This window comes from Osmerus eperlanus, chromosome 26, assembly GCF_963692335.1.
Source record: "Osmerus eperlanus chromosome 26, fOsmEpe2.1, whole genome shotgun sequence".
NCBI lineage: Eukaryota > Metazoa > Chordata > Actinopteri > Osmeriformes > Osmeridae > Osmerus > Osmerus eperlanus.
The window spans coordinates 8,553,048-8,573,553 of NC_085043.1; positions in this window are offsets into that span (position 1 = coordinate 8,553,048).

The window sequence follows — 20,506 nt, forward strand, 5'->3', positions numbered from 1 at the left end:
TTCTGCTTCCATGTCAAGCTGCCGTCTCTGCAATGTGTCTCCAACGCGTTGGAATTTTCTCCCCCCCCCCCCCCTCCTTCACAGTCAGTCCGAGATAAAAAATTATGTGTCATTAGTAAATTACACAGGTGCCAGAATGAGTTTATCATCCTGGGTATGTAAATCTTCATAATAACCTAAGGAGCAGCTTATGAGACCGTCCTATCTCTTAAGCCAAATGAGCACGCCACACTGATATGAGATTATCCTGCTCAGATGCAGGCGCCGTTGCCCCAAGGCGTGGAACCAGTTTATGAGGCACTCTTTTCCCTAATCTTAATGCAACCCTAACGAGGACAGAGACACAGGGGTAAACCGACGGGGAGAGGAGAAGCTGGGGTTTTGTTGTTATTGTTGTTATTGGGGAGTCTGTGTGCTAATAAAGACGGCCTTGGTCTGTTTCCTAGCAGTGGTGGAGGAAAGCACAGTTGGTTTTTAATCAACATGGATTTTCGGAATATCTATGGGCTGTCTCCAACTGAAATACTGTCTGAACTGTGCACTCCTTGACGATTTGATGTACGCGGGCTAGTTGTTTTTTGTTTTCGATGAGAGCCTGCTAAATGAATACAATGCAAGATGTAATTTTAAGCTTCAAGACCAGCACGAGGTGACCTTGGCGAAACTGTTCCCCACTCAGGCCTGGACTGTATGTCGTGTTCAAATGCAAATGGAGGTATCCACACCACAGCTTGCATCCCTGGACTTCTGTGAACACGACAGTCTCCTCTGCTCCTGTGTGTCACCAGGGATAACACTCAAGGTGAGACACCAATATGAAAATACATTAAAGGAGATTTTGAACCGTGTTGAAAGAGGCGCGGTCACAAAAGAATGAATTGAGTGAGAGATTGCCGTAATTGATCCACTGGAGAGGTACTATCTGAGAGAGTATGGAGAAATCTAGTAAACAACTTACAGCACCGCATGTGAGCGTGAAGGTGTGTAGGTGTGAATGGCAAGAATCTGTGATAACAGAGTACCACAAAAAAAAGAAAACACAAGCAAAACCGATCCATGAGATAAATCAATTCCAGCGCAGTATTGTGTGTATTTGTAAATCAACCGATTCAACTGTGTTCCTGTCTCAGAGTTGATTTGCTCTTGTGTGAGAACTATGTAACTGCCTGACTGAGGCCTCTACAGGTAAACTCTGAGGAAACTAATGAGAGAGGCTGGGCCATGGCAGGTTGCAGCCCTCAGGGCCTGTAGGAGAGCCAGTAACCCATTAGACATAGCCCTGAGGCAAACGGTGCACAAAAAGTGTTGAGTTCACGAGCACCATTTTATCCCTCGGTCTCAATGCGGCCCATCCTCCAGCCCTGATATTTACAGGAGGCAGGTGGGTAGCTGTTTAGTATCAGGGCTGTCATCCTAAACAGGCCTGTGTCGAGGCTGAAACCAGAGGCCTGGGTTGACAGAGACAAGCTCTGCATTAGATACAATGTCAAACAATGACAACGCTCAACACTGACCTCTAGTAATCCCTGTCATGAAAACAGTTAGGGGAAACTCCCCTTTGGAAAGATCATGTTGCCCATTGAAGTGAGAGATTATAGAGACGCTACTAATGGCCCCCACACCTTTAACATGATACTGTCTATAAATCTGGACCGTCGAGTCAATGTAAGCCATTGTTGCTGAAAAGGTTGTCTTTATGTGGTGGACAGACATCTTTCTAAAGGGGATGATGTCGAGAGTGGATGCCTTTCTGTTTCTCGTAAACGGATCTCGGCAACACCGAAACCCACACGGATGACGCAACACACGATATCACGGGTTTCTTCTCACAAACCGACGACAATGGCAGAGACATGAAGATAGAATGCCTTACTCGGTTGTGCTTTCCGTATAATAGTTGTGCCTGTGTCTTTTAAGACCGTTTGGAAGAAGAAGAAAAAAGATGTTGAAATGGCTTTGTCTATCCTTGGGGGATTGGTGGGCTGGCTGACACCTCAGTGTGGAACCTGGGCAGCTCAGCTGGAGTCATGTTAGAAGGTGCTTCCCTGTAGCTCTTAACCATTTTAAGCCATGCAAAACATTCAAACATTTAGGTGATTCATTACAGTATCGGATAACCATAGCCGACAAGTACAAAGGGAGATTGTCAGAAGATTACAGTGATGAAATAGTCAAATTTATTATCTTGACAGCTGGATATTCCAATTCCTTTTGCTGGCGAGAATGTAAATTTTCCAGAGCGCAAACACGTTTAAATACTGCCCCAGAGCCAATTAAATCAGATACTATTTAAATTACCATTTTTATTAACCTATAGGTTAGCAGTTTTATAATTTTAAATCACTATTGGAAAGACTATTAAAATAGCTTTTCCAGGAACACAGAGACATGGGTCATTTAAAGAGCAAAAGAATTAATCAGGCAGTGTCACTTCAAATCTACCTTTCAATTCACTTTAAACCTCAGTTTATGATTTAAAGAATTATCAAGATTATTCAGTTTTCACTGAAAGAAGAGATTAAAAGTGCTGCTAGGTTTTATCTTGTCCATAGGAAAAAGTATAGACACACTCTACACTTCAATGAAACAGATGACAAAATCATATTATACAGTACACAAGTCCGAGAAGTCAGATGATTTTGTATGCGAGGGCCTCGGTCTATGCAGGACCGAGAGATTGTTTATCATGAGAATATTAACCTTTAGTTGTAGAATAAAGATGAGACCTCAATTAACAAGAGTAAATAATCCTTGTAATTACTTTGAGCTCGCATTCATCTGGTACATAACCTAATTAAATGGGCCATCCCTTACATAAAAACATGATTTAATTAAAAAGGTTTGATGAGGCATTGCAATGGCCAGTCCTCAGTCTGTCCATATATCCCAAAGTCATAGTCAACCAAGCGGAAGCCGCTGTGACTACACAACATTTATACCGGAGAGATGCAGAACTTCCAGATAACTCTTTTATTATTTGCTGTAATGAACTCCATTTCCATTTAGTCATTTAGCAGACGCTCTTATCCAGAGCGACTTACAGTAAGTACAGGTACATTCCCCCCGAGGCAAGTAGGGTGAAGTGCCTTGCCCACCTGACTCCTCATTTCCCTTCATTATTTGTCAGAGGCTGTGGTAATATTCGATGGTAGTCACCGTAACATGGAGGGGCTCTGTGGAGAATGAGAGCAACAAGGTGGGTTTAACTTGTCTTCGTGCTGGAGGGCAGGGGGGGTGAGTCAAAGGCGGGCTGCCTGTCATCGAACCACGGAGCACAAAGATGCCGTTTTTACCCCTCTGATCACCGGGAAATGGCAAGCAGTGGAACAAAGGGAAATACTACCTGAAGATACTAGGGTCAGATGGCTGAGCGATTAGGGAGTCGGGCTATTAATCAGAAGGTTGTTGGTTCGATTCCCGGCCGTGCAAAAGGACGTTGTGTCCTTGGGCAAGGCACTTCACCCTACTTTCCTCGAGGAGAATGTCCCTGTACTTACTGTAAGTCGCTCTGGATAAGAGCGTCTGCTAAATGAGTAAATGTAAATGCAAGACAGTTGTTGTACTTGATCCAGTTTGGCAGTAGTGTGACCTATAGGTTTTTCCTCTCTGGTGCAAATGCCATCCAGTAGCACAATGATTCCTAATGATTCTCTTTTAGTTCACCAAAGGCAATGTGTAAACCTGCCTAATAGCCATAACTAAGCTCAAGTGACGTAAGCAACTTGGATATATATTTTTTTCTCTCCATTTGCTTGTTTTTTCCCCCCGTAGATATACAATGTTTGCTTGTGGCAACCACTGCTAACATGAATTGGTATTTTCATTATAAGAGACCCCACAGCCTTCTGTCCACTGTACCCTTGGGTTCCAAATTGAGCCGTAAATCCGGACAGGATGTGACACGCCTGACCGCGGGTCACACCAGGACACTAACGAGGACTCGACGCCACTTCCGTCTCCAAACTCTGAGCAACACTATACATCACATCCTGTCGGAACGCGGCCCACTACGACATTGAGCGGGAGACGAGCCCAGATTCGGCACGTGTTTAAGTATCTCCCCCATACGCAAGGCATAATGAATGAAGCCATTTAAACAGGATTTACGACACAGTAAAAACCTGATTGCTGAGAATTATTCATAAGACTAAAGTGTTGCTTGTCATACGGCAAGTGCTGTTTTGGTCGGAATAAACGGGTTTCTTTGTAGTTTTTCAAATTAATCCGTTTTCATCCACCGGTTAAATGGGCAATTTCTATGCATATGTGTCCATGCAACGACTTTAATTAAAGAGAATGTGGCTCAAGTGCCAACATGAAATCAAGTTTTCTTCACAATGGGTTTTGTTCCTACAGTGCCAAGGCAAAGGCAACGGAATGCAAATGATTTAGATGCGCTCCCTGTAACACATAGAAAATTGTCTTGAAACAAAGTTACCTTGTTTACAACGCAGGTGAGGGGAGTTCAAGGTGCTGAAATACGTGAGACGCGCAAAGTCCCATCTCATCCATCTGAATATAATGAGGGCTGGCGCCACCTTTGACCTTTCCTGCGTCGTCCTAGAACGATCTGTGTGTGAACTGCACTTCGCTGATGTCCCTTTGAGGACTCGAGTTCTGCCTCCGCGGGAAATCTGCGGTCCCCTCGTATCCTGGGTGAGCGAGCCCGGGCCTCGTTACAAAGATTATTTGCGTCCACTTCCTGGGGCGGTGTGACTATGCTTTTGTGTGTGACTCCCAGATCCTCTCTCAATTACTCCCAAGGTCCTGAGGCAGAGGGTGAGGACCTAGAACCCAAGGACCAGTTCTGTCCCTCTAACACACACACACAAACACACGCATGCACACATATCACACTACCATAGCTCGGAGGCAAGGCTTACCGCAGTCGTAGCCAGGAATGAGGCCTCTCAAGTTAGATTTACACACAAATAAAACCGGTCTTATCGTGGCCCACATGTGAACGAGGACGGATTACATGGTCTACATTTCATCACTGAGAATAAACAGGACGTCCATTTCATATGCCCTATTTAAACCGATCCCAAACATGCCCCCCCCCAAAAAATAAATAAATAATAATAATAATCAACAAACAGATTTCTCTCATGTAGTTTGAAAGTTCCACTTCATATTATGTATATTATTTACATTTACATTTAGTCATTTAGCAGACGCTCTTATCCAGAGCGACTTACAGTATTATGTATTTTGACTGAAAACTGCTAAAGAAGGAAACCCTGCAGTCCGGCCAGTTCCAAACCTCCATCAACATCGGCTCTGCCGCCTTGGTGTTGTGAAATGCCCAAGGTTTTCAATAGTCATGCAAATATTTTCCTTAGATTTCAAGTAAACATCCGTCTGAGCCGGCCATTTGTGCTGTGAAGTAGCTCCTTGTGTTGAAGCCCCTCTGGCAGGCCCTGGTGGGAAGCCACCTGGTGCAATGTGTTTCCCCGCTCCTACAAAGTTCTCACCGGCGAGGGCGAGGTGAACGTGATGACAGGGAGACGAACTGCAGGTCAAGGAGAGGGGGGGGCGGTGCTCCCTGGACGGTTCTGACTTCAAACTACTGGCACAGCTGTGTCATCAAAACACCCAAACACTGACAAGTTTGCTCAAACTCGCAGAGGGGGTCTGGCTGGGGGGTGGGGGTGAGGGAGTCTGGCTGGGGGGGTAATGAGGGGGGGGGGTGACGGCGGCTGCAACTAGAATTAAGCCCAGAGACATCCCATTTGCAATTAAGAAACTGCTGGTCCACCACCAGATTTCTTTAGAGTGTGTGTGTGTGTGTGTGTGTGTGTGTGTGTGTGTGTGTGGGGGGGGGGGTTTCCAAGGTTACAACCAATACGGCAACCAATTGTAGCCGTTATTAATTCTCCATCAGTTTCAATTTGAATGCCTGAGAGCCAATTAAATGAGCGCTTGATTGAATCAGCCCCGGGAACCTCCCAACCAGGAACTGAAATGAATTAAGCCTAGGGGCTGGATGGCTGAGAGTATGGGAGGGGGCACATGGGTTAAATAAAAGGAGGGGAATTACCCGAGCCTACCTCTGGGCTAGAATAATGTCTGTAGACTGACCCTGCCATTGATGTAAATTAAATCTTGTTTGTGGCCTTCTCCAACCAGGCCAGCTGCTCGATGGCTGTTGTTGCCGAGGTAACCGTGTGACTTGCCGTTCTAGAACTCATTCAGACAAATGAGATCGGTCACAGGATGGCAACGAAATGTGAATTTCACAATGTTTCAAGAAAAACATTGTGAAAGTGGGGGAAATTGTGCGTTTCTCCATAAGTATGTGAGTGTGTGTGTCAGTGTGTGTGCGAGAGAGAGAGAGAGAGAGAGAGAGAGAGAGAGAGAGAGAGAGAGAGAGAGAGAGAGAGAGAGAGAGAGAGAGAGAGAGAGAGAGAGAGAGAGAACTGAGTGTGCATGGGTGAGGAGATATTGTGTGTGTGTGTATGTATGTACAATATGCATGTGCGCAAGCATGTATGTATGCATGTGTATCACCTCAAGGCCAAGTTCCATTGTCCTAGCAAAGCCATGAGGAGACCTGCCTTTCAAGTGTCATCTCCTGTCTCAGTCTTCCTGGTGACAGGGGAGCTTAGTGACATGTGAGGGGGATGGCAGAGGGCCCGCTTTTACTCAAATGAACAGCCTGGAAGCCACAGTTGCATTCATCAAAATCAAAGGATGAGCTTTCATGTAAAATCAAGTCACGATTAACTTTTTTTTTTTTTTTTCTTTTTTTTTTTCAAAGACATGGAAGCGAAGGGAAAACATTAGCACCTTTAAGAAGACACTTGAGAGACACGAGGGCGGAGGAAGGTTTGGGATTGTGGGATTGTGTCAGCAGCTGTAAGTTCAGAGGATGAACCCGAAAAAAGGATCTTATAAAATGTCTTCAGAGGAACATTTTGCTGCTGTACTGTTCTCTAACCCTCCAATGTAAACATGGGAAGACCATTCCAAAACGTTCACCAAATACTTTTAATACATCTCAAAAACAAACAACACAAAACACCAACTCTCTCCCAGCCAACGCTGCCCTGCTGTTTCCTGTCTCTCACGGCTCCAGAAGGACTCCACCCATCATTAGGCCAAGACACAGGCTATCCTCCCCAGCGCTGCTCCGTTTTGGACGAGGGCTAATCAGGCCCGGGCTAGAGAACTGCGCACCACCCCCTCCTCCTCTCCCCTCCCCTCCCAGCCACCGCCTACTCCACTGGACTCCAATCAATGGGAGCAGAGGCCATTAAGGCAGTTCTGGCCCTCCTTTGCTTTATAATTACACCCCCCTGGAATCACTGAGCACCAGCTAGCCCACTGCTATTTGCAGTAATTAGTCCGGAATGTGAGCTGTCAACATGCAAAAATCCTGCCAGTAGACCCCCGCAAAACAGCCACTACCCCCATTGAGCACAACAGCCTGCACCTTGCCTCAGCCACTGGAATGCATTAACTTTCTCTTCCTTTTTCCCTCGGCGACTCATGTCAAATCTGGGTCCCTCAGAACAAAATCTTAATAATTAACTGGCAAATTTTAACATGATTGCTTGTGACACACCTACTCTGGTAATTATTGCTTTGAGGCCATTTGCTAATGAAATTAATGCATTCGTTGCCCTAACAAATTAGCATAACTCATACAAATGCCCCACATTTGAGACCCAGTTGCAAAAAAAGAAGAAGAAAAACAACCAACAAGAAAGAGCTGCATCGACAACATGCTTCTAGATGTAATGGCCTGTACGTTCAACTTTAAACTGCATCAAGAGATTTGCAGGGAGCTTTTCAAAGCCTTAATGGCTAAAGGCTTTTAATTTTTACCACCGGTGAGCACTGTAATGCATTGAGCAGCGATAGCAGCTTAGGACAAAATGATAATCATTATCATAATTACAGTCATTGCTGCTTCACATGCGCATCTTTCAGAGAGCAAATATTAAATGGCTACCATAACACAGACATTAAAATGTTATTATATTGATGCATTAACTTCAGCCGGGTGCGTATCAACACAGATCCATGCTGATAATCATTCCCTAATGTCCACAGACATTCAACCCACTCCCCACTTTCCAGTACTTCACTGGGTTCAGAGCCTGTTTGCCTTCTCTGACTATGGCTTGTCTTTCAAACACTGACGGTTTGACATTAATATTTAATGACAATGTCAGAGGTGCAATAGACAACTGGCTAGTGAACTGGATTTTACATTTCAAGAGCAGAAATCGTGAAAAAGTCAAATCTCTGTACATGGGCAAGAGAGGAAACAGCAGAGATGGGTGTCATTCTCCCAGAAAAAAATGTTCTCTCAGCATACATGGCCTCCCTGTGTTAGCCTTGGGTCAAACATTGTAACAAAAGCTGAAAATGACTGCTATTTAAAAGGTATTGAGTTGCATTAGCAAGGTCAGGTGGGGGAGTCTGGAAGCCATTACAACCACTCCTGGAGGTGGCTCAGTGTGTCGAAACCGAAAGAAAAAGAAATGTCTGAAGACAGAAATCTTTCAGACATTGTTTTGCCATGAACAATTCCTCTCACACAGTGTTCATTTTAGAACATTTGGTGTTGGAAAATATGTCAGGGATTTGATCGACAGCTGTCTGAACGCTTAACGACGACTACTCGACAGCGAGTGAAAGATGTCACAAGCTGTGCGTGCATGTAACGTCTGAGCGCGTTTGGCACTGTTCTGCCTATGACTCACCTGCACCCTGTCTGCCTGTCTGCCTGTCTGCCTGTCTGCCTGTCTGCCTGTCTGCCTTTCTGCCTTTCTGCCTTTCTGCCTTTCTGCCTGTCTGCCTGTCGTGGTTTGACACAAAGTTCCATGCATGCGCAACACTACGACAGTAGGAGTGGTCTATGCAGAGACGGGGAACAACATTTCTCAGGATTAATAGAGGCGTACGGCATATCAGGAAATGGAAGTGTCCCTTCGATGATTGGCCGTCGTTTGACCTAAAGTGTCGACGTATTTCTGTAACGACGTTAGATGAACCTTCATAACCGACATGGCAGAATGGCATCCCATTTAAACCGGCTGTTGACTTAACACAAGGCCGAGGTTTTAATTTGTGTCCATTTCATCTAATGCTGATTTACGCTAATTGATGTTAGCAAGTGTGAACGGGTATGTGTGTGTGTGGCTTCCTTTATCCTACCCTCGCATCCCAACGACATGCGCTCCACAGTCAGTCCGCCGAATAAAACACAAACAGCATCGTAGAGCACAGAAATGAACAAAACCAGTATGCGGTTTGTGAGGTCGACCTACTGTGCTGGCATGAATACATCTAGAACATCATCTACCTGAGCCCTCATCCCAGGGCTGCTTGTGCTGTGCCCGCCGTAGCAAGCATGTGACCCAAGCTGTGATGCCACATCTGCCGCACCATTTCATACAAATGAACTCACACAGGACAAGTCGAGTGGCGACGGAAAAATTACCATCAGGAATGTACCACAGGAAAGCATGATAAATTTGGGCCCTATGAAATGAATACGGATTTGGACATTACACGGCTGGCATCTTTGCCAAATATTATAATATGTTCCTCCTTCCACAGTGGGTGTCCTGGCACATTAATAAGGAATGAAAGACAGCTTAAATCTCGTAAGCAACAAGGCTGCTTGCAAATCATCAAAATTAGCAGAGAGAGAGAGAGAGAGCGAGAGAGAGACAGAGAGAGAGAGAGAGAGAAAAAGAGAGAGAAAAATAGAGAGAGAGAAACAAAGAGCTGATTGCTCATTAGTATTGTAGATGTCTGGCGTCTCAATCTGTTCTGAAAGCAGATATCTCTGTTTAATGGCTTAAATGGTATCTGCTTAAATGGACGTACGTCCATCTCCCACAGCAAGATCAGGAGAGTTCAGGATGTCATTCGTAACATCCATTCAGCTTTCGGATGTTCAAATAAAGAAAATAAACACATATTCTTACCTCTGCGTTGCACACTCCACATTTCAGTCTGTCTTCACTGCCAAATCCCTGCAAGGAAAGAACCTTTTATTAAAGGCAACACACATACAGTGTTTGTATTTAGTCTCGTAACCGTCTTGTAGCTACATAAATATTGTTGTGTTTGCACACACACAAGAGCAAGTTCTTGTAAAGAGTTACAACCTAATCGTGCCCTATCAAATCATGTCCAAAAAACAACAAGGTAAAAATAGGAACAGTTACGATTATGATTCTGCTTCTCAGAATAACCCTTGTGTCTCTCTGTTTTGACTTACAAACCAATTATTGTCGTCATTTATAGTTGTGTATTGAGCGTGTGTGCAATGTGCAGTCTCAGTAAACAACTCCCAGCAATTAGCCGTGTACTGCATGTCTATAAAATAAAACGAGGACTTGGCTGCTTGGAATCTTAGGCGATGTGATATAATTGCACAAGACGAAAATAACACGCATGCGATAATCTTCAAGCTGGTGTTAACTATCTGATGAAGGAAGTGGGGAAGGAATGGAGTTTACAAAGACACAATAGCCAAATCTGGTGCTAATATGCATGGTATGTAGGAACACATTTTGATAGATGCTAATGGAGTATAATTATAGAACACTACTATTAGGCGACGTGATTTTACAAGAGGACCGTTGCCCCCGGCTCTGTGGCCTGATTGCTATGAGTGTTCGGCTAATGAATGTAAAGCAAGTCTGTTTGCAATGATGAGAATTACCAACCCATGAGTGAGAGGGGGGCAGCTTCCTACACTCCCAATTACAGGCCAACACAGTCAAGAGTGTGCACACACACAGATACGCACGTATTTACATAAATGCTGTACACACGTCCCAGCCTCACACACACACACACACACACACACACTGTACATGCTGTAAACAAACGTGCATGAGTGGTTTTTGGTATCATTTTTCATAAAAACATTTCCTCGTTGGATTTTCTCTTTGTAGGAAATGGAAGTAAATGTGCGTTCAATTGCAATTCATAGCTCTAGGTTCAAATGCACAGTGTCAGTGTTTAAAGTTCTGCCTTTCTGCTCTATTTGCGTTTCATGTCATACATTCTACAAAGAATTTCATATGTAATTTGGTCACGGTTTCCCTTTCTAGTCTTTGAAAACAAACTAAATTTAGCTAGTTGTAAGAATTTTAAATACTTCTCTGCATCTGGCTGACCGTAATCATGTATTTTTTCTGCTCAGGATACTTTGAGGTTCATTTCATATGTATTGGATTACATATTTTGGACAGAGTATTATTTTTCACATCAGATCCTTCCTATTAACTCCAACAGACTCGAACCAGATGGAGCCGGTGGACGCAAAAATGAAAAACATATTTATATGTCGGTGTACAGTAGAGGCCGATCATGATGGTTTGAAACGGACTTCGGGAGAGCAGTAATAAAGTCGAATTGCTGTTTTGTGTTTTTTCCAGCCCCTGCTTTGAGAGGGTAGTGAGCTAGACCAGGCGTGGACTGGTATGTTCCAGCCCTCCATCCAGACCTCCCATGCCCTTGTGCTGTGCCGAGGGTTCACCCCTCTAGGAACGCACTCCCTATAATGAGGGTCAAAGGTCAACGTGGCGCAGTGCCTTGAGGCCGAGATCTCCCAGGCACACTCAGTCACTGACTCTGTCCCTATATTTAAATCAGGCCTGGGGGCATGTTTTTCAAAGGGCATCTCTTAACTAGTTCCTGGTTACTAATTAGTTTTGTGCCATGCTATTTGTCTTTGGGAAACCAGAATGAGGAGGAGGAGGGCTTGAACGATCTAAAAAAAGATCGCTTATGTTGCGCCTCAGTGCAGATAATTACTGCGGGCCTCATCCCCAATATACTGCACGCAGCTGAGGTGTGCATCAACAGCAATAGGCGATGGATGAATTAGGCCCAGTGTTTTCCAACAGCATCTGGCCGGCATAGTAACTGTTATGGGTGAAATTAGATAAGGATGTGGAATGTGGCCCTTTTTTCCAGTCGGAGCTGCTTTCAGGAGTGGTAACGGCACGTGCTATCGCTCCCCACTCGGCTGGTGCGGAGCACTCACGAGTCAAATCGTTATTGGATTACATTTTCTGGCTTCATAAAATGCGGTTAAGAGGCACTTTAGACATACGCGCATGACCTGCTTTCTGGAGATGCCTATCAGACGGAAAGTGACAGGTCAATCGCTGATTTCTGTTCCGTAAGAGGCAAAGGGGGCTGCCTACCCTGGGCACTTAAAAAAAAAGGGGGGGGGGGGGAGGAGACGGGGGGGGGGAGACACACACTCTCTCAAAAAGAATCTTGTGGAGGAGTAGGGAAGCCTCATCACACAGTCTAATGGGGGGGAGGAGTGTGTGTGTTTGTGTGTGTCTGTCTGTATGTAATTTGGTACGTGGAGAGACACACACTTAAGGGAAGTGGCTCTTCAGTGTGACAGCTGGGTGGTGCAGATGAAAGCACCGCTGTAGAACGTCCTCCACCACTTGTGGAGGATCCGAAGGGACAGGAGGCCCGACGGTGAACCGGCTGAGGAACTTGTTGGGTCAGCGGCCGGACAAACATGGCTATGAGGGCGGACAGGACAGAGCAGAGGACTCCAATGCTCTGAGACAACACTGAGAAGAACCCTAACTTTGGGAGTTCAAAAGATTTAGGAATAGCGTTTAGAACACTCTGTGGGTTCTCTATTTAGGGTTATTTAGAGTTCTTTGTGCCTGTTTGTGTTAAGATTCTCTGTTTTTAACCAAAAACAAAAGGCCCGAGTACTGGGTCTGCCTGGGTCTTGGCTGTCGAGGGGTGTTTTGGAAAATAGATGGTGGCGACTGTGGCAGCAATCAAAGCGAGGGATCGCTGTTGATGAAGAGACCAAAGCATAAACATGGTTCTTCTACACCGAAGAGTTTAATTACAGTACACACAGACAATAGGACTAACTACAGCAGGAAATGTATGATGCTAATCATCCTACTGGTTCATTGAGAGCTTTCCCATTGAAGCGCTAAATGATTGAATGTGGGTATCTATCAGTTTTCCATCTCAGGCTACAATCAGACAACTGCAGTGTAGCGAAACACAACACATTAAGGATCCAGTCGCGAAAAGAGCTCCAGTGCACTGTGATGAGCATCCTCCAGAACATAACACGAGCTGTGCTGTGCGAGATGCACGTTGCCTACCTTGTGAATCCACGTGGACAGACACGCATGGTGAGCGAGGAGACTTTTGCAGTCGCAGAACCTCCTCAGCTTCCCTTTGGACGCCAGCGCCACATCTCTGCAGATGTAGCACTCGGACACGTCTGTGGGAGAAGAAGGACAGAGAGATGTTCTGAACTTTCCGAAGGCCACCGTGACTCACAGGAAATGACGTCAATCCCTGGATGCGTTCCTGGAGCCTTCGTGGGAAGACGTGTGGTCGGTCTCGTCTGAGCTATCCGTCAGGCCGCTCTATTTACGGGTTACCACGGGCGTGATAACAAATGTGCATGGCATTAACCATGTGCTGTACAATTATTTGATTACTGCACAAAGGGAAGAGAGGGTATTAATCTCTGAAGTCTTCCTTCCCTCAAACTGGTTATTACCTTGTCAATTTGTCATTTTGTCACGTCTCACCGCAATTGACAGGATCTGTTTTTGTCATTAATGCGCTCGCTCGCTCACTCGAGGTGCTGCCTGAGATAGAATCCGAGGGGCCATAAACAGGGAACAAATTAACTATCTACCAAAAAATAAGCAATTACATCAGGCAATAGCTACTTCGCAATGAACACTTAATCAACCATTAACACCTAAATGCTTTCTTGTAAAAATAAATAAAAATTGAAAACTGAACGTGATTGTGATCAACTTTTTTTGTGCAAATATTATAGTCCTCAACAAAATGGAGTACCAAATCTATTTCCTGTTCTGTCACTCATTACTTTGGAATATAACATAATGTATCTGCATAAATATCAATACTATAAACAAGCTGATGGTATACATTGCCGCTGCAAGATATATATACATATATATATATCCCTTTGTTACAAAAGTAGAAGCAGTGTAGAAATAAAGCACAAACAGAAAATAGATTCCTAATCTTCTTTTAATGCCTTTTGCTAGATGTGCAGAGTATCCTTGACAACAAAATTTTTTTTTTTGGTTTGGATTATAGGATGGCCATTAGCTTCAACCGTTTTGCACAAAGCCATTAAAGTGTGTGGGTGTGTGTGTGTGTGTATGCGTGTGTGTACCTAAGTGTATGTAAGTGCAAGTATGACGGCTTACTCTTAGGACATTTGTAAAAAAAAATTAAGGAAAAGATCTTCAGCTCTCTCGAGTTGTACAGGGACTTTTCAAACACACATCCCTTGACTTGCCAACAACCTTTTCCTCACAAACACTCATCAGATTCTGCCTCGCTGCACAAGGTGTTTATCCAACGCTGCTCTGACTGAGGTGTTCCTTAATTATATTACAGACCATCCATTTGCCTTCAGCAACCGGATACAAACACACACATTTACACAACTGCATGATTTCCCTACGGATGCAAAAAACTCCTTTTTATGAAAACAGCATTCCAAGTCATCACCACTGGGCTCTGAGATCTCTCGCTTTTCAGGCCTAGAGTTTAGGCTGGTGTGCGCTGATCTTTACACCTGGAAGTCCAAGAAATCAGGACACGGAGCCGTCAGCACAATAAACGGCGTCAAACCCGCGTCTGAGAACGCAGGGGTTAAAAAGAAGTTTTTAATTGACAACGCCTGGATTCCTCACAACCCGGGCATCCCACATCTGTCTCCGAACCACTCTCACGTCGACGCCCAAAACCCCTCGGAGTAAAATGATCCATCCTAATTTGACGATGAATGGACGTTGAAGGTGAGTGGCGGAGTACAGTTGCCAAACAGCTGAGCCAGGCCTATGGCTGAGGGTAGTCAGAGGGCCCATTCCATATCCTTTTATGCTTCCCCCACCCCCACATCTCTATTGCTACCACCGTCTTTGATTTAACATCTACCCCATCTCTCCCACCTCCTTCTCTACTGATAATCCTAAAACAAGGGCTTTGAAGCGACGTCTCGGACAGTAGCTGGAAGCCTCGGCTCGTTTCTTCAGAAGAAAACACTGGAAGACTGGAGAGGGGCGAGCTGTCATCCGCGCGCTCGTCTGAATTGGGTATAAACTGCTGCTTCAGAACCTCCTGTCTCTTCTGAGCCTCTCGTGGAGTCGGATCGCTTCAGGTGGATATCTGTCTTCAGATGAAAAATTCCTTAATTAAAGGGGGGAGTCTTTAAATGTAACCCTTCAGAACCTTTGTAAGCACTTTTTCTTTTCTTTATTATTATTACTGACCTGGCAGATACCTCCGTCTCCTGTTACAATCTGAGACAAGGAGACATGAGAGGCGAAAACCGAACCGACCGCTTCTTTACGGACACTCATCTCGGTGAAGTCAGTCACCAGAGCACTTAGATAAACGTGTCTCTGTGGGCGTCTGGCTGGCGCTCAGGATCTGTTACTGACACCAGCCACCTGGCCATGTGCAAAGACCATGCTAATGGAAAACCCTCTCCGCCGTGTGTCTGTGAGCCCTGGCCGGGCTCTGTCTCGCCAGCCCCCATCGCTCCGGGTTCTCACACTCGCACTTACACCGTACGAGAGGAAAGCCTGACGGACTCGCACGGACAGGACGTCTCGTTTAGCTGGTGTTCGGCCGGCGTCGAGGCATTGTGCGCTTTGTTTGAGGGACAGGTTAGCACCCAAATAATCCGACACGCGAAACGGCAACGCTGCATGTAGGCCATGTAAGTGGGCCAAACGGAGAACTCCAGTGGAACTGACTCAGAGGGCTAAAGCAGTCAAATGTGACAACATTCGTTTCACAACGAAAACTGACTCAGACTTTCCCCTCTCCCTTCCGAGTCGGTAACAGCAAGTTCAGCAATTATAAGGACTGGAGGGTTTGTTCACATTTTCAATTCAGAATCTGTGCTGCTATTAGGATCATTATGGCAGGCCTCGAGGCGTTTCTGACACTCTACAAAACAGAATCTGCCGAAGCTCAGGAAATAGCCAGGAAAACGACGCAACAACAGAGACATAAACAAGTTGCATGTCAATCGCAAGTCAGCTGACAAACATGTCTGCCATGATCTATGACTCCCATAATTAACTGTCAGCAGTGTCAATGTTCAACAACATTTTGGTTGGAGGTAAGTGCTAAACTAGCTGGCTGTAGTCACTCTCTACACACCTCTGACAGTTTACAAAACTTCGCTTCCTGTCAGTTCCACGGTTCCTTTGTCTCCTTGCTTGGGAGATGTTTCTCCTAAACAAAAGCTTGTCAAGACAAGACAGTTGGAAGCCTTTTAAAATACTCCCAGCCTCGGCGCAGTGTGAATCAATATGTGTTCTATCAAATGTTCTAATGTTCCTGTCGGTTAAAAATAGAACACCCTTGAAAGGGTGGAACAACAAAAGGCCACCAAATACATGTTCTTCTTAGAACATACAATCGTCAGTGATAAGTGTACTGTTTGTTTAAGACTCAGGAGGATTATTAACTGGGCCGGCGTTAGAAACAAAGTGAAAACACCAGTGGTGGAAAAACCCTAGAGAATTTGAAAAGAACAAAACGTCCTCGACTGTAACCAAAAAACTCCCCTAACAAACAAAATAAAACTGATAGGAGAATGCAACCCCTGCCCCCAAAAACAGAGACAAGTATTGTCATTTACGTTGTTAATGACCCCATTAGTGAAAGAATGATGGGGAATTAGCCTAGTCTACATGAGGAATGGCTTGTGTGACAGCCATCTGGCTGTACAGAGGAACATGGGTGGGTGGGGTACCCTGCCAAGCTGGGCGTCAGAGCTGTCTAACATGGGCCTAGGGCTTGTCCAGATGGTAACATCTCTAATCATGTGTCTGTCCACAAGGTAACCCTGTCTGAGTGTCCCTAAGAACATTATGCGGTGACAGTGTTCAAACATCCTGCTCGCAAACTGTACTGTTGGTCTAGCACATTCCGGAAGCCAGTTGTTTTTCAAACACTAACGGATTTATAGGAGGACAGCAGGTATATGATTACCATACATACCAGCGATCATATCTTCGTATGTTTCTGAAGGACTTTTGCTGGATGGAACCTTGTACATTTTGTCCATGAATCTCTTTCTCGGTTGTGTGAAAGCGTTTGTGTGAGACTCCTTCCTTTGCTCAGTCCACTGCTGAGTCACTTGTGAACTTCCTGTTTAGCTGCTCCCTGCTCCAGTTGTTTTAGATTTAAAAGACCCACTGGGACACAAACACAAATTAGAAGTTCCGTTACATCTGCTGTTCTAAACTTCCAAGTCACTGCTCCACTGCCTTCAGAGTGTGAGTGTGCATGTCAGCTGATATCTGTGTTTATGTTTGTCAGGAAGTAGTAAGAGTAGACAGCCAATCACAGCCAGCCTGGAGGAGCACGTTGGAACAGGAAGAGAACTGAGGGCTTTCGTTTACTGAGAATTTTACATTACAATAAATGGCAAATGATACAACATCAGTAGTAGGCTCTTTGAAAAAATATAAATACATAGCATAGCTCTCTTCTCATAATTCTAAGGCATCAATAATGGTCAGTAGTTTTTTTTAAAAATATACTTCAGTGAATATGAGGATTCTTTGTGCTGGTAGTCAGAAGAGAGAAATTATTTTACTTTAATAAAAAAAAATATATAGATGATGTTAAATGTTGTTGTATGGGCTTTCCTATGTACTCAAGCTTTACATTTCACCATGACGTATCACCAGCATGTCACTGACAACCCAGTGTAGCGTAGAGCAATTAGGGTGAAGACTATAATTACTTTGTCGTAGGGTGGAATTTAAGTGAGAAAGAGCATTTCAAAATGGGATATTTGTTGAACATTTTCATCTTAAAGTGAGAGAACAGCGTGGGCATTTACCCCCGGAGCTGTGTGAAATCAAACGGTGGACATTCCATCTCCAGGATTAAGGGGCACTGACAGGAACATCAGCTCTGCCAATAAAAACGTGTTCATGGCACTTTCAGTTGGATTCCATTTAGAAGTCAACTCCTCTGGCATCCCCTGTAGCATTAATGTCCTTGGAGGAAGTCGTAAATTGAAAGAGTTCACTAATTGGCAGTGCTCTTAGCGATGGGAACTGTATATTTTCGAAGGCAGACCAAATAATGGAAGGACAGCCATATACAGGGTGGTGTGGCACTTAAACCCGTTCAGTTTGTGCAGTGTCAGCCACGCTAATCACAGTGTAGACATAATATTTAAAGTACGTTTATTCCAAATGATATTGACATTCAGGAACACTGCCAATAATTTGAGAGAATGTTATACTTGGACCTTTTAAAATATGTATTAATTAGTGTTGGCCATGTTCATTCAGATTTCACCTTTCCATTGCTCACATAAAGCATGTTTCTTTTGGTTATTTACCTCAAAAACATGTCTCTCTGTCTATCCTTCAGTCTGTCAACCCATCTAGTTGACTGTGTTTCCTGTCTCATAACCATTCAGTTTTTTTGTCCTTCACACGCAACACCCCTGACACTCCAATGTCAAATTCAAGCATTCAAACTCTTGGTACGACTGGTACAGTCAATGTAGAGAAGTGTAAAACAAGGTTGCGTACTTATAATATATGTAAAATATTATGTTAAGCAACTTAGTATTATTCTCATCCAGTCCACTTTGACATCCAGCAGAGGCCAATGACGGCCCACGGCCAGCGATTTCTTAAACCTCTCAAACTCTCTTACGTTTTGAATGATGATACTTCACTTCCAATTTCAAGGTTGTGTGACAGATTGGATCTAACAAAAACACGGGAGGAAAACGGATATAAAGGGACATGTGGAGAGAGACTCAGACCTGTCCGATCATCCCCACTGTAAATACCGCTTCCCTAGTGGTCCATATGAAATCCTGCATGGCCTCGAATGTTTGTGGCGAGGCGGCTTCAGCCGTTCTTGTGTCAACTCGTCCTGCAACTCAAAAGAACCAGGAATAAATCTCGCCTAGGAGCCAGAAGGAGATGATAGGAAACTGTCGCAAGAAACACATCCTGCTCCTCACTGCCATCTGTGGCACGTCTGTGACTTGCCAAAGCCGTACGATTGCCAACATAAAACCCCTCCTCATTTCCGTAAATAACTCATATAAACAAGAATAATTTTTCTTGTTTAATCATCAACATCCCATTCCATCGTAGGTCATTTTTGTAGGATGCTCTCCTACAATTCCTCCGGGGAGGGAAATTCATGTTACCTCAGGAACAGACATGCCGAAGAGTTGGGTGCTCACTTTGCCTAATTAAATGGCAAGTCTCCTACTTTCATGAAGAGAGCTCTTATTAAAACAAGCCTCGGCACCCATTACACTAGATGAATGACTTTACACCAAGTGCCATGAAGCCCATTAAATTGCTTCTTTAGAGATGGACCAGGTCCAAACATACAATCAAAGGATTTGAGTGGGATTATCTCAGATTAGAAACACTCAGAGACAAATGAGGAGATGACAGGATATCATACATCGAGAGGATGAATTAGCAGTCGCATACCAGACTTTATTTTTGGGGATGGTTGTTAGTAGTGAATAAGTGAAGTGACGGGGATTGAGAGCTTTCGAGAAAGGCCCAGATTCTACATGCCTGATGACACATGGTCTGTGTATACCTAAGTAAGAGCTTCTTATCCTCTTGCTCAAGTCTTTTGAAATGTAAATAAATACTTCATCTGCTACAAAACTTGAGAAATAAAAGAAATCTTTCTTTTTTTTTTCTTTTTTTTTTTAAGTCGGGTTAACCTCTTCATTTCAACAAGGTTATCCAAAAGCTCTTACAGTCTTAAGACAGGTAGGTATGTCGTAACACACTCTACCACACATACCCAGTCAAAGCCCTTGGTCTACATTGAACATTTTAAGGTAGAACTATAAACCGCTTCTCATGAGATAAATAACGTACGCTCTGGCTAATATAATCATGTGCTTCTTTACATATTTTAAAAGAATCGGAACCTACCTTCTATCAAATTAAAGCAAGGCTTTGAACACCTACTAGACTGCAACAAAAGGCATTGTGGGGTTTTGCATGCTAAATATGTGACCCGTGAACCAGTCAGAATCTCTTTATGTGTCATGTTTTCTTGACAGCGATACATGTATTCCTTGCAGAAAATGGAAATCGTCATTCGACTCGTCCCTTTGTGCATTTTCAAGGTCTCGGATGGAACCCAAAAGGTTAAGCTGGGTGACATCACATCCCAACCAGGCTTTACAGGTACTGAGCAAATTCATGTTCTCTATCAAGAGTGACAATATTTAGACTTGGAGGCATTCTAGTTTAATCCCTCGTCCTGGCCCAGGACTAGGCTAGTGTCAAGTTTACATGTTTGCTGCCCTCCTATGTGGTCACTCTACTCAAACACTCCACAGAGTACATCAGCAAGACTTCACCACAGATCACTTCGTCCTTACCCTACTCTAAATAGTTTACAGTTAGCTCTCGACATATATTAGAAAGCACCTAAT